The sequence below is a fragment of the Myodes glareolus genome, chromosome 3 (genome assembly GCF_982192425.1).
Source record: "Myodes glareolus chromosome 3, mMyoGla1.1, whole genome shotgun sequence".
NCBI lineage: Eukaryota > Metazoa > Chordata > Mammalia > Rodentia > Cricetidae > Myodes > Myodes glareolus.
Genome location: NC_142028.1, coordinates 48,038,686 through 48,053,682, shown reverse-complemented (window position 1 = coordinate 48,053,682; position 14,997 = coordinate 48,038,686).

Here is a 14,997-nt window from a genome sequence, read left to right as displayed (position 1 = left end):
CAGCAACCTAATTTAAAGGACCTGATGTGTTTACATATTGATAAGTTTTAATTCTTATTGCTTTTTCTGTTTGTTTCCCTTTTGCTGCATCCTGGAAGTCATGAGGTATAAAACTCCTCTGCCATATGTCCCTGCCACTGTGTGAACATGCAACAGTGTACTGAAATCTTCCTGCAAGTTATTAACTTCAGGTTATTTTCTCATAGCAATACTATGTAAAGTAACTAATATTTTATTGTAAATTGTTCTATGTGGAAGATGGTCATCTAGACAAACTGGAAAAATGGTGAATTCACAATGATCAGAGACCCTGTCTCACAGGAATAAGGAAGAGGAAGATGCCTGATGGCTTCCTCTGGACTCCACACATGCACCTGAACAAACACATTTATTTATATATGTAGGCACACACACATTAACTATTCTTTACATTAATAAAGATGCTATATGCCCAATTGTGATTTTATTCTATTCATAGTATGTATTCATATCTTGAGGCTTCATTTTCAGTAAGTTATGTTTTGCTGTCTAAAGAGAAAAGACTCCGGTGGAAAACTGAGTTCAGTCCTGTGGCATTTTAGATTTATTACGGTAATATGTTAGTTTCAGCTGTGGGTTGGTGCTTTGTTTAGCTGCCCCTTGGCCAGTCACTTAATTGAGGTCCATTTAACCTAATAAATACCTGGCAAAAGCCTTCTGAATTGGTTTGAGACCTGCAGACACCCCTAGGAGGGAACCACATGGCAACAGAGCTAATGGTATTTTAGGAAGCTTCTCCATTCTTCTCAAAGACAATTTGCCCTTTCTCACTGAATGACAAATGAAAGTGCTTGTTATCAGGTGTTGGTAAGCTAAAACCCAGGGGCCAAATCCAACTGCCCCCATTGACTTCATGTGGCCTTTGAGAAGATAATGGCTTGTCCAGCTTTAAGTAGTTAAAAGAAAATGAGAGACAGCATTTCTCAATAGATAAACATTAAATAAAATTCCAACCACACCTGAGGCTTCATTAGAGAATTCACCACTCCTCCCCATACATCCTATCTTTGGCTCTCGGCTTCCTATACCATAATAGCAAATTGGAATAGCTGCAACGGAGAACTCATAGTCCACAAAGACTGAAATCTTACATTTTTTTTTTTACACAACTCTCTCTGTGGAACCAATGCGAGCGATAGCAAAGAAGAAGGCAGGAATCACCTGCCCTGTGAACTCCACATTCTTTTGGAAGACATACAAACTCATAAATCCAGAATGCTTTGTCAGATGCCGATAAGTTCTATGTAGAATTTGAATTGGGGTTATTGCATAGAAATTCCTAAGAAGAGGGTCAAAGCAAAGTCACAGAGGAGATGGTTAGTAGAACCACTGAATGGAGCCAACAGGCAGTTGTGGAAAGAGGAACAGTCAGAAAATACAGACTACAGATACTGACACTGCAGAGATTAAACAATCCTGGAACAGTGGTTCTCAGCCTCCCTAGTGCTGAGATCCTTTAACACATCTCCTCAGGTTGTGGCCATCCCCCAACCGTAAAATTATTTTCATTGTTACTTTGCAAATATAATTTGCTACTATTATGAATCATAATCTAAATATCTGATATGCAGAATAGTTGCTATACTGACTATGTGTAAGGATCATTTGATACCCAATAGGGATATGACCCACAGTTTGAAAGTCACTGTCCTGGAAGGAAGAAAGGAACCCCTTTTGGCAGAGTGTCATAGAGGAAGATGAATCATAGCCAATGATGACAGAAATGAGAAGGTTCAGCTTGTATTCTTCTGAGCCTCCACCCCTAGCAATGTTTACTTAATAAAGTTGACGTGTATTCTCAAGCTCTGGCTTTTTTGCATTTCTCTGGGAGGTTTAGTTGTATTTCCCAATTTGGAGAATCACAAGCATTTGACCTTAAGACCTGGGCAGTTAAAACGAGTTTCGTCTTAGTTTGAGTTCCAGGAGAGGTCACTGGAGAAATGTGGACTACAGTGGAAAATGATCAGTTACATTTTGAAATTTGTCCTTTGATGATCAGGAGGAAATAGTAAAGAGTAAGATGCTAAGCAGACGATTCCTAAAAAGGTGACCAAGGGCATCAGAAACTCCCAAAGAACTCACAGATGAACTTGAAAATGAGATCAAGAAAATATAACACGCAATCAAATTCTCTGAGGCTTTAACAAAACACTTGAGTCTGCATAATTCATAAAGATAATTAGCTTTTTTCATGATTCCTTAGGGAAACAGACCAAACAGTGTGAAGCATCCCTATCTGAGTAAATACGTCATATCAGAGAAACTACACGAGGAAGTAGCCAAACACATGGTACTGCCTTGATCTGCTAAGAATCAAGATACAGGAATAACTTTATTCTCTTCTAAGGGTGACAATGATCTAACCTTTGTCTAACAGGCTTCACCTCTTAAAGTGTCTCTTGTCTCAATAGTGACACACAAAGGTTCATGTTTATGACACATGAACCCCTGGGAAACAAACTATATCCAATTACTAGAAGTTAATGAAATTAAAAAATGAAGGAGAAGTGACTTTGAGGGTGCAAGATAGAAATCAAAAGTCTTATCTTAGACAAATTCAAGTATAGAAACACTGGATGGCCTGTTCCACCATTCAACAGCATCCAAAACCAAACATCAATTTGGGGCTCTAGAAATTAATTTTTAAAAATAATGAAAGGTTGGGGCTGGAGAGATGATAACGGTTGAAAGATCTTGCTGTCTGTCTGGAGGACCTCAGTTTGGTTTCTAAGACTCACATTAAGCAGTTTAGAATGACACGGAACTCCACGTCTAGGGGACATGAGGCTTCCTTTGGCATACCCAGGCACCAGCACACATGCAGCATTCCCTGTCTCTTTCTTTGTCTTTGTCTCTGTCTCTGTCTCTGTCTCTCTCTCACACACACACATGTATCGACAAATAAAAATAACTAACAGAAAATAAGGGTAGCGGTTTCAGCTTGATGGTAGGTAGTAGAGTGCTTGCCTCCCGTGCCCGGGACTGTAGGTTCAGTCCTTAGTACTGGCAAAATTAAATAAATTAAGAGCACAGATGAAATGTTCTGCCATGGTGGATAAAAAAACAGAGGAGTGTAGTCTGAAGCTCAGCTAGAGGCCATCATCAACTACAAAGAATTACAAGCCCTTTGATTACAGGTTCCTTGCCTCTGGTTGTTATTTCTCTCTCTCTCTCTCTCTCTCTCTCTCTCTCTCTCTCTCTCTCTCTCTCTTCCTTTCTTTTTAACTTCCTGCATTTCTTTGTGTGTGAGTGTGTGTAACACATAAATAATGCCTTACAAATGTCACATGACATCTACATAAAAATAATACAGACTCAGACTCTTCTCTGGGCAAACACTCTGACATGAGAAAGTCTGTTTTGAGTTCCTGCTTCCTTCCTTCATGATCTAGGCAGAGCTATGTTTGAACTGGTGAGTTTGCATTCTGATTCTTCTCACAAGAATCATAGTTCTCACAAGAACTATATGGGGTGATTTTGTTTTTATTTTAGTTGGGCTGAGTGCTGCGTTAAAAAAGAAAAAGAGGTACCTTTAACATCAGTGTGGAAAAACCAATACGGCTCTAAGTGAATTGAAAGGGAAAGGCCCCCTAAGCAGCTTTACCTCTTACTGCTGATACATCACACTTGGTGGCTGCTGGAGCAGTAAGGCCTGCAAAAACCTACGGTGCTGAGCATGAGTCATAATATCACAGCATTTTGCATTTATATAGCATGCTTACACTAGGAGTGTGACAGCAACCCAGCAAGGTGGGCTGATCAGATGCTGTTATCTGTGTTTGACAAAAATACTTCCCAGAGGCAAGAGCTTGTGCAAAGAACTGAACAAATGCAAATGCAGGAAGATGAAGCTAATGAGGCTTGGAAGTAAGACAGAAAATGCGGATACAGAGAGAGGGAAGCTGCAGAAAATATCTATGGTTTGGTTTGCTTGCTTCCTTTTACTTATATTATTGATTTTATTTTCTAAATTAATTTAAAGGTTTATAATGAATATGTTTACTTCTGGTAGATATTTCAAATTTAAATGTCTGGGAAGCTTATGAGGAGACTGGAATGGGTGAGAGAAATGTGGGTAAGGAAGGTAATATCCTGGACCGCCTGATTCCACGTGACTGACCATCATACAGTGGCAATTATCATCCAGGTAGAGTAAAGGTGTTCTGCAGGATGCTAACTTCTTCAGTTGAAGCCAAAGGCAGAGGGTGCTGTGCTGTGTGGAATCTCTGATTTTCACTGAGAAATTTCAAAGATCTATAAAATTCCCAAGGGCTAAAGAAATTCTTTTGGAAGTGGATGTATGCTGCCATTTCTCAGGGGTCCTCATGGGAGCTCAAAACTGTCTAACACCACCTCACCCACTTAAGAAAATGTTGACCTGGGTATGAAGGCTCACACTTGTCATCTAGTACATGGGATGCTGAGGAGGTAGAAACACTACAGCCCAGGAATCAGGGAGAGAAGGTAGAGGGAAGCACAGGGAGGGAGATGGAAAAACTGGAAGGCAAGGAGAGAGAGTCTCATATAAGAAAAGACTTATTTCCAGAGTTATTTTTTCCCAATTTCAGTGATGACTTCTTTAGCAGGAAGTGGGGTGGTCCCTATGAGAATCTTCAGGATCTTAAGGGAAAGGAATAAGCTTTTTATGTCTCTTGTTCTGTCTTTTAAATATACTGCATCCAACGATGACCAATAATACTGAAAGTGAGTTGGACACAAATGGAATGTGTGGACTCTTCCTATAAACGTACCACTGTGGGAACAGAGTGACCCTGTCATCCTCATGTCAGCAGGTTTGCCTTTAATTTTATGGACATATAAATTCAATTGCCCAAGGAACTGAAGGAAGTAGAAATAATTTTATACATAGCTCAGTGAAAGGGAGTCTGAGACCTGATTTAGCCAGTGAGCTAAATCTAATGCATTATGAAGGCACTCATTTTTCAACATTTCCACTATGTGGGAATTTGGTGAAGGGCAAAAGTATGAATATTTAGTTATCATTAATAATCCCAAACTATATGGGCCCTTAAGATGGTTGAAGAATGGTACGTGGGTGAGTTCTCTGAACCAACACAGTGTAAAGATATGGAGGAGTCAAGATAGTTTCTCTTCCAATAGAAAAAATAGACACAGAATATCAGGATATGTTTACCTGAACTTCAGGGAGTCAGTCGGGATCCTTAAATATCCAGTTACAGTCTTGAGGAAAGCAGAAAAGTATGCTGTAGACTCAAAGCATGAACACACTCACACACACACACACATTCTCATTCTCTCTCTCTCTCTCTCTCTCTCTCTCTCTCTCTCTCTCTCTGTGTGTGTGTGTGTGTGTGTATGTGTATGTGTGTGTGTCTGTCTCTCTCTGTCTCTCTCTGTCTCTCTCTGTCTCTCTCTGTCTCTCTCTCTCTCTCTCTCTCACACACACACACACACACACACACACATTCAATATGTCCAACAATCTTGGATTAGGTCTGAAAGAGTCCTTTCTTCCCTTCTATTTTCTTTTCTGTCTGTCCATCTGTAGTCTTTTTCTTTTCTATTTTGAGTCACTCCAAATTTAAGCATCAAAACAATATCTTTAGGTTGCCTGCTAGAAAACAGAGTAGTCCAACCCACCAATAGCAGGGATTCAATTGGATATTAAGAATGAAAACATAGAAATAATTTGAAAACGTTCACAACATTTCTTTGATGGAAGACAATTTATCTCACCATTATTCAAAAAGTATTTCTCCCTAGTAGCGGACAAGCTAAAAGGTAAGAAAGAAGACAGAGAAAACCACAGTCCCCAGCATACAGAAAGAGCTGCTTTCTGCATCTCGGTGTGTGCTATGGACTGTTACTCTTGAAAATGAATATGTTTACAAAAACTGATTCCAAACATAAATGATTTTCTCATTCAGTGATTTTCACTTTTTACTGTAAATTAGGACCAATTAGCAGATTAAAGAAACAATTAGTGGTTACTGACTAGAATTAAAGTAATTAATTTAGGATAAAGCAAGTCATGGTTCAGTTTTACATGTGTAAACATACCTGAACATACAGTGATAAGTGACTTCCTAACATCACTAAAAGTGCTAGAAAACCAACACTCTAGTCTACTTTCCCTGCCTTTTAATATTATGAAGGTGAACTGGCTATGGTTGAAGCTCCTATTCTAATATCCGAATTCCTGCATCAACTCTGATCACTATGGAAAATGGTTACCAATCCATGATATTTTGCATACAGTGAACATATTTTCTTGCTGCCTGAATGCAGCAACAGTGTAAGTGACACTAGGTGTTCAGACTCCGCTATCCTGAGCAATGATGACCTTGAAATGATTTTGTCTTCCTGTATTTGCTATTAATGCAAGCTGGTTAATGAATGGAGCAGACCATTTTCATACTTCTCTGTTGTTGGTATTGGCAATGAAGAGTTTTTTACATGTGCATTGATTTTGAAAAGAAAAATAATGACAAGTTCATACGCAACACACATACTTCCTGTCTTCTTGTGGTTACATTTTTAATTCAACTTTCTAGAGTTCCTACACTTTGTTCATGATTATTAATTTAGTTCATTTATATTGCAGGATGATTTGAGCCTTTAGAGAATTAACTTCCAAGCATTAGTTTACAACTGGGATGAATTCCTTTCAACATAGAGGTAGTGCTCACAGCTTCTATTCCATGCTGGCTTTTCTCAGAAGACACACTCTATAGTGGCAGGGAGGGCACGGCAGTGGTGGGGATGCATGACAAGAATGAGAAGCTGATTGGTCATGTAACATCCACACTCAGGAAGCAGAGATTGATACATGCAGTTGCTCAAACCTCTTTCTGCATTTTAAACAGCCTAAGAACCCTTCTCAGGGAATAGCCCCACCCACAATCAAAGGAAGCTCCCAACATACATAAAAGTCGAGAACCCTGTCGATCTGATAATTAGCACTAGCCATCACAGATGCCTTTTTCAATGTTCACCAACTCGCTCTTGCCTTGAACCAACATGTAGTACTAAAAGTTACTAAGAGGGTTGAAGAATTACTAAAACTTGGTGGCATTTTAATTTAATGCTTTCAGACTCAAGTTGGTAAAAGAAAAAAAGCATTTATGTGTTCACTGGCAACAATCTCACAATTTCTTTGCACCCATATGCATCCATAACTCATTATGTTAAAATTACACATTGTAGCAAGTCTGTATTACTGCAAAGCACATAGATAAACCCCTAAGATTTATTTGGCATGATTAATAAAGTAAGTGTATCTAAAGATCACGAAGTTGTCTCTGAAGACTGATTGTGAAAGTTGTTCTTTTGAATTAAATTTTTTGTGTTCCTTCTATGATTTGATATGAGGAGGAATGAAATTGCCTCTCCTTGAAATTAGTTCCAGTTGATAAAACTCCAAGAGTTTCCTACAAGCCAAAAGGACCATACTAGCATGTGGTCACCATCTTTAAGGGGCTTTCATGTTTTCCATCCTCTCTCAGAAGCATGGAAACTTTTAAAAGTTCTTTATAAAACAAGGGGTCAAAACTCACATACTCAGGTGTCAATAAAACCGACTCTGCCGTATCAGTCCGAAAGTGTGTGCCACTATCAGGTGCCTTTCTCATCTGTTAGGGTTAGGTATGGCTAGCTATCAGAACAAGGCAGTGAAATTTGTCCAGCTTCCACACACAGGCAAGAAATTCAAAATATAAAATTTAGTCTCACTGCAGGAATAAGACATAATTCAGGTTAGAGTGACCTCTAGTGGACTCTTCTAGTCATGTCTGAATGCAAATTACAAAGAAAAAGTATGCAAAATGTGTTTTGAAATCAGTGCTATATAAACATATTCTTTTCTAAAAAATTTTAAAAAAACATTCAGAAGATAAAAGCATATACCCTAGCTGAAGTAGGCACTGCAGAATTAAAGGTTAAGTTTGAGTGCATAACCACAAGCATCTGTTGTGTATTTTTTCCTTCAAGATGCCACAAAAATCAAAGTATAAAAGCCAGTAAGACATGAAAGATGTTTTTTATCTATCTTATTTATGATTATGTAAAAATTCTACTTTAAATTAATTAAAGTATAACCTGCACATAAATCACTACTCTATTATCATTCATAATCAAAACTGAACTCGCTGACGCCACAGAAAATACTAGAAACAAGCAGCGACCAATCAATCAAAACTCCTTTCCATCACACTCTTCACACCGAGTTTTCCAAGACATTCTCAGACATAATAAAATTAGCAGACTGAGCAGTCATAAAAATCCAAATCAGGGAATTAAATCCTTGCCTTGCCCTCAAAAAATCTAGAAGCATATGAAGCAAAAGACAATGCACCTCCCATCCCTGGCTGTACTTTGGTATGCATTTCCCTCCCTGAAAAGTGCTGTGATCTATGCATCATGTTTCTAGTCATAAAGAAGCCTGCAGAGTTTTTATTCTATAAGATGTTGCAAAACCCAATGCCCTTTTATTTTTGTATGTTTATTGAAATGTACAATTCCCATTTATTTTATGTTGTAATATTGTCTATACAGTTTAGCTCTTAAATACTTAGTAATTGCCTCTCCATTACTAATCGCATTCCCTTACCAATTGCAAGCTCTTGAAAACATAGAGAACGTCTTGCTAGCTTCCTACACTTCTCTATTAATGTCTCACAACCTTTGCTCCATGTTGTGTAACTTTCCTGTTTCCTTATGTGCACCTGACCGCTTCTCCTCTTCTTGCTGTCTTCTCAGGAGCCACGGTAGGGTTTCAAAAGTGGTGGCCTCAGGAAAGGATACAACAGTGAGCTGTGCTGTAGATTCTTGAGTCACGGGTCTGAATTCTGACTTAATGTCATCTTTCTCCGAGAGCCTGTCTTTTTCTTACCCTCTGCTTCTCCTTTTAACTATGCAAATTTCATTCAGTTTTGTCTATAAACAAGTACGACATCCCAGAGCCAGTGATCTCAGTACAGTTATTTTCTTGGACCAAAAAACTTGAGTGTAATCATACATAAATTCATTCATTCAGACTTATGCACCAGGTTGACATTTTCTTCCATTAAGAATGAGGCAAAAGCATAGAGTAGTGAGAGTGTTGTTGATTGTGTCACCGCCCACAGGAATTAACATTTCCACTCCAAATCGTAATGCCTTCTTCTGATAGTGCCAGTTCATGATCATAATCATTAGAATTGCTGCTAAATACTAATGTTTTGAAAGGAGGAAAAGAGAGAAGGTGGGAACTTACAAGTGGAAACATATGGGAAAGAGAGAAGACGGGGAAGGAGAACCTGTGAAAACAAACTTGGTTTGAAAATGTCATATCGGTGTGCAATATCTTGTATGCTAAGTTTTTAAAAATTGAGAACTTCTTTTTTTATTTTATTGAGCTATACATTTTTCTCTGCTCACCTCCCTTTCTCTCCCCTTCCCTTTAACCCTTTCCCATGGTCCCTATGATCCCAATTTACTCAGAAGGTCTCGTCTTTTTCTACTACCCATGTAGAATAGATCTATGTATGTCTTTCTTAGGGTTCTCATTGTTGTCTAGGTTCTCTGGGATTTTGATTTGTAGGCTGGTTTTCTTTGCTTTATGTCTAAAAACTACTTGGGAGTGAGTACATATGATAATAGTCTTTCTGGGTCTGGGTTACAACATCCATTTGCTTGCAAATTTCAAGATGTCATCATTTTTTCTGCTGTGTAGACCTGCATTGTATAAGTATCACATTTCCCTTATCCATTCTTTGGTCAAGGGGCATTTAAGTTGTTTCCAGGTTCTGGCTATGACAAACAATGCTGCTGCTATGAACATTGTTGAGCACATGACATTGTGGTATGATTGAGCAATCTTTGGATATATATTGCTGGGTTTTGAGGAAAGTTGTTTTCTATTTTTTTGAGAAATTGCCATACTGATATCCAAAGAGGCTGTACCAGCTTGTGTTCCCACCAGCAATGCAAGAGTGTTCCCTTTACCCCACAACCTCTCCAGCATAAGTTGTCATCAGTGACTACTTTTTGATCTTGGCCATTCTGTAACATGAAGGGGGCCTGCTTGTTCGGGTTTCTGCCCTGCCCAGTACCCCACAGCCAGGATGTCCCAAAGAAAATCACACACAGGACTCCATAAGATTATAAACTGATTGGCCTTTAGCTCTGGCTACTTATTAGCTCTTATAACACATATTACCCCATTATCCTTATCTACATTAGCCACATGGCTCAGTACCTTTTCTAGCTGGCCAGTTCACATGTTGCTTCTTCGGTGATCTGGGCAGGAATGGCGGAGGGAGCTTTCTCCTTCCTAGTCTTCTCCTATTCTCATTGCCCTGCCTCTACTTCCTGTCTGGTTGACCTGCCTCTACTTCCTGTCTGGCCAATCAGCATTTTATTAAAATACATGATTGACAGAATACAGACAGTTCTCTTGCACCACCATTCTTACAGGTATAAGATGGAATCTCAGAGTTGTTTTGGTTTGCATTTCTCTGATGACTAAGGATGTTGAGCATTTGCTTAAGTGTCTTTCAGTTATTTTAGATTTCTCTTTTGAGAGTTCTTCGTTTAGGTTTGTACTCCATTTTTTTAATTGGATTATTTCTTCTTTTGATGACCAATTTCTTGAGTTCTTTGTATATGTTAAAGATCAGTCCTCTGTCAGATGTGGGGTTGTTGAAGATCTTTTCCCATTCTGTAGGCTGCTGTTTTATCTTGCTAACATATCCTTTGCTTTACAGAAGCTTCTCAGTTTCAAGAGGTTCCATTTATTAGTTGTTTCTCTCAGTGTCTGTGTTGCTGGGGTTATATGTAGGAAATGCCAATGCATTCAAGTGTACTTCCCCCTTTCAAAAATTGAGAACTTCTTAAACCTCACATTGTTCATGAAAATTGTTTTTCTTTTGATATGCTGATGCTATCAACATAGACTTTTTTTTGACTTTCCACATTTGCATATAATCTGAGATAGGGTTACTGAGGTACCCCCAGGCAGCGCTAGATGAGGTTCAGGAGAATAGTTTGACCCCTTCCTATTCAAAAAGAAAGTGTTTGGGATCTCTGTGGTGGTCTCACTCCTCCCAGTCCAAATCGCAACCAGATGTTTAGCTAGGAAACCAGCCCCACTCCTCCCATTCCAGACCCTGCCCCATAAAGACCACGAAGCAGTTGTTCCTTCCTCTAAGACACTCAGAACCATGCTTACTGGGTATTCAAGACTTGGTTCCTACACCTGTCACGTGATTTCTCTCATGCCTCTGCTGAGAGTAACCCAAGAGCTGCTTTACTCTGTTTATACTTGTCTTATTAATTCAGCTGGATTTGGCTTATTGCATCACCAGAGAAATCCACAACCAGGGGTACAAAAATATTTACCAGAAAACACAAGCTAAGGCCTTACTCAGCTCCTTCCTAGTCGAGAGCCTTCTGCTTCTCAGCCTCTGTATCTCTTCAGAGACAGAGAGAGTGATTTTGAGAATTTCCTTTTGACATTATGAATTCACAGAAACCTAACTGATCCAGAATGATGCAAAATGACCTCTGCTTTAAATATACTTACTTTTTCAAGTGATCTTTATTTCTTCTTGGAGTATCTTCCATATAAGAACAAAACCACATGCATTTTTTAAAAGTTTATGTACAGGCTGGTGATTATACACAGACACACCCTTCCCGTGTAGTTACTGTCAAGATTGAGACTATAACAAATTTATAGAAACTTATAAGGATCCTACTTCTCTCCCCACCAAGTTATATCCTCCTTTTAAAGGTACCTCCACTATCACGTATCAGCTCAGTTTACTTTTGCCTGATGTACTTTATGGAAATGAAATCATATAGAATGAGTTTCCTTATCTACCCTCTTTCTGTGAGCACTCTGCACTCTGTTTATATCAATCAATCAAATAAATATGTGTGTGAGTGGTTTACTCTATTTCAGTTCTGTGTCGTGTTCTGTGACTATATCCCAGCTGATTTATCAGTTCTGCTAAGATATGTAGTTTTCTCTCTTCTCAGTAGGAGCCATTATTGATGAATATGCTACGAAGATGCTTGTATTTGTTCTGATAGACATACACATGAATTTTGGTGTAGTTTGGGATGCATACAATTTTTACTCTTGTGGATTTAGAAAAAAACTGATTTTTCAAAGTTGCTGTGCATATATAGTAGTTTTATGCCATTATCCTCATCTCTAATATCCAGTGTTTTCAACTTTCCTGTTCCCATCCATCCAGTGGATGCAAAACAGACTATCATGGCGGCTTTAATTTTCATCTTTCTAGTACATATCAATGTATAAAGAATAATTGGAAAAATAAAATAGTTGTGTAAATAAAAACCAGCTACCACGTTCCTCAATGCATTTACTTTATATTCATAATTTTAAAGTACCAGCAGAGTTGGAGAGAAGGCTCATACGTTAAAGGCCAAACTCATGACCAAAAAAGTAAAAAAATAAGAAAAGTACCAACAAATTAAACATATAACACATAATTAACCAATTTTAAGTCACTGCTCAATGGATACATGTGTTTAAATTAAGTCTTAGATGATGATGAAATGCTAGAAATTCTCAGTGGTTTTGAGTGATATCTGTGATTAATGCACAGGATGGGAGGTAATGGCTGCTTTAATAGACTTGATCGTCATAATCATTGCACAATGTACACATTTATCAAGTTGTTGCATTGTGCGTGCTGAATATATAAAGCTTTTATTTGTCAATTGAATATTTTAAATTGAAAAAGAAAACAGCATTGAAAACTGTCTCTTCTCTAGATGTCACAGGGCCACTGTATTCATGAACTCTACTACTGTGGTTGTCAGGAGAAGGCCTCACAAGACCAAGCTAATCAACATTTCAGTATGGTCGAGGGAGGGGCAAATAAGCTCCAACCCACAGCTGAAGAGCTATTAGCAATTAATTGCCAGTTTTCTTAGGGTTGTCTGATATGTTGGACATACTTCAGCTGGTGGCCCTACATCTTGAGTATACCGTAGTAGAAATTCATCTTAGTGGGTTATTAAAAACTAAGCAAAGCAAAAGACTTGAAATTATGATACAAATACGAGGATGTTTCAAATAAAGATAAGGAGAGGAGATAGGTATGAAATTATCAAAAATAAATCAAAATTATTATATTAAAAGAAAAATCAGGATTAGAACTTTTGAAATAAGTGCAATAGTAAGTTTTAAAACAGCAAATACTATGAAATATATATGTAGATACAGCAAATATTTTTAAAAATGAGATAGTTATGGGTGAACAGATGGCTTATCCATTGAGATCACTGGTTGCTCTTCCAGAAAACCCAGCTTCAGTTCGAAGATCCAAGATGGCAGCTCACAAGCATCTTTAACTCTAGTCCCAGGGTATTCAGCACTTTTCTCTGACCTCCACAGGCACTGCATGCAAATGATGCATGGACATCCAAGCAGGCAAAATACTCATACACATAATAAAATAAAGCAAAATAAAAACCATAAAAAGAACAGATCATAGTTGGGCTCTGTCAAAACTATTTCGATGAAATGACTGTCCTCCTACCCTGCAGCCCACCACCCTAGTTCGCATTACAGGATGCAGACCACTACATTATTCAATTTAGGAAGTAATTCTTTGGTGCTGAATAACTGTGACTGGGGAGAAGACATTCTTATAAAAATTGTCTATGTAAATTTACTTCCTTCCCTTTAGCATTGAGTCTCTTTGGAAGGTGGGAAGGTGACTATTGTCTGACAGTACTCAGTACCATGAATTTTCTTCTTCTTTGGAAGGTGGGAAGGTGACTATTGTCTGACAGTACTCAGTACCATGAATCTTCTTCTTCTTCTTCTTCTTCTTCTTCTTCTTCTTCTTCTTCTTCTGCTGCTGCTGCTGCTGCTGCTGCTGCTGCTGCTTCTGCTTCTGCTGCTGCTTCTGCTTTTTCTTCTTCTGCTTTTTCTTCTTCTTCTTCTTCTTCTTCTTCTTCTTCTTCTTCTTCTTCTTCTTCTTCTTCTTCTTCTTCTTCTTCTTCTTCTTCTTCTTCTTCTTCTTCTGCCGCTGCCGCTGCTGCTGCTGCTGTATATGTTGAGTGTCTACACTCTCTCCAAGCCCTCGCTGTTATATCAAGAGCTAACAGACCAGCAGTTCTTGCGTGATTAAATATACTCTCTGACTCTTCCACCTGTCAAGGACACTTTCATTGCTTGCTGCCAAATATTGGTCAGCTTTTTTAGGTCTGAGGGGCAATCTGCCAGCTGAAGTGGTTAGCAGTAGAAGAAATCAAATATAAATTAAATGTGAGAATATTTTTGGAAATGCACTTTTTATATGAATATGCAGCCTGACAGACTTATATAAGAAAAATAATAAATGTAAGCTGGCCAATGGATGACAAACCTTGCTGGTAACAATTCTTATAACAATTCAAATGTGAATTGCTTTTCTTTAACGATCACATAATGTTTATCACCATTAATACCATTTAATTCTCTTCACTAAATGAAAGTTTCTATAATAACACCTATGATAAATTGGCATGGGATTAATGCATCTCTAAAAATATTGCTTCAGTTCACATTATCCATGCCCTTGTTTGTCTGCAATGATTGTGCCTGTTCAGTGAGTATTAATTGAAACATTTTTAAATTACTAAGATTTAATTCAGTGAGTACCTACTCTATCATTTATGCTAAGCAAAAATTCTTTGTGCATATACAGTTTATATAAAATACCTTCCTATCTATGATAACAGTTTGAACCACTGTGTTCTGTTCAGTTTAAAGCATCATTCATTTTAATAACCAGATGTCTCAGATAATAAATATTATATCTCTAGATAAAGTCAAATTGATTAGTTATTTTAAGTTTATAACTTTAGAATTTAAGATATTCATGTCGAAGTAAGAAGGTGACAGTTCTTTTGGGTTTTATTATATATTAATAAAACAAAGATATGGAATTCAATTAGTGGCTCAATTATAAA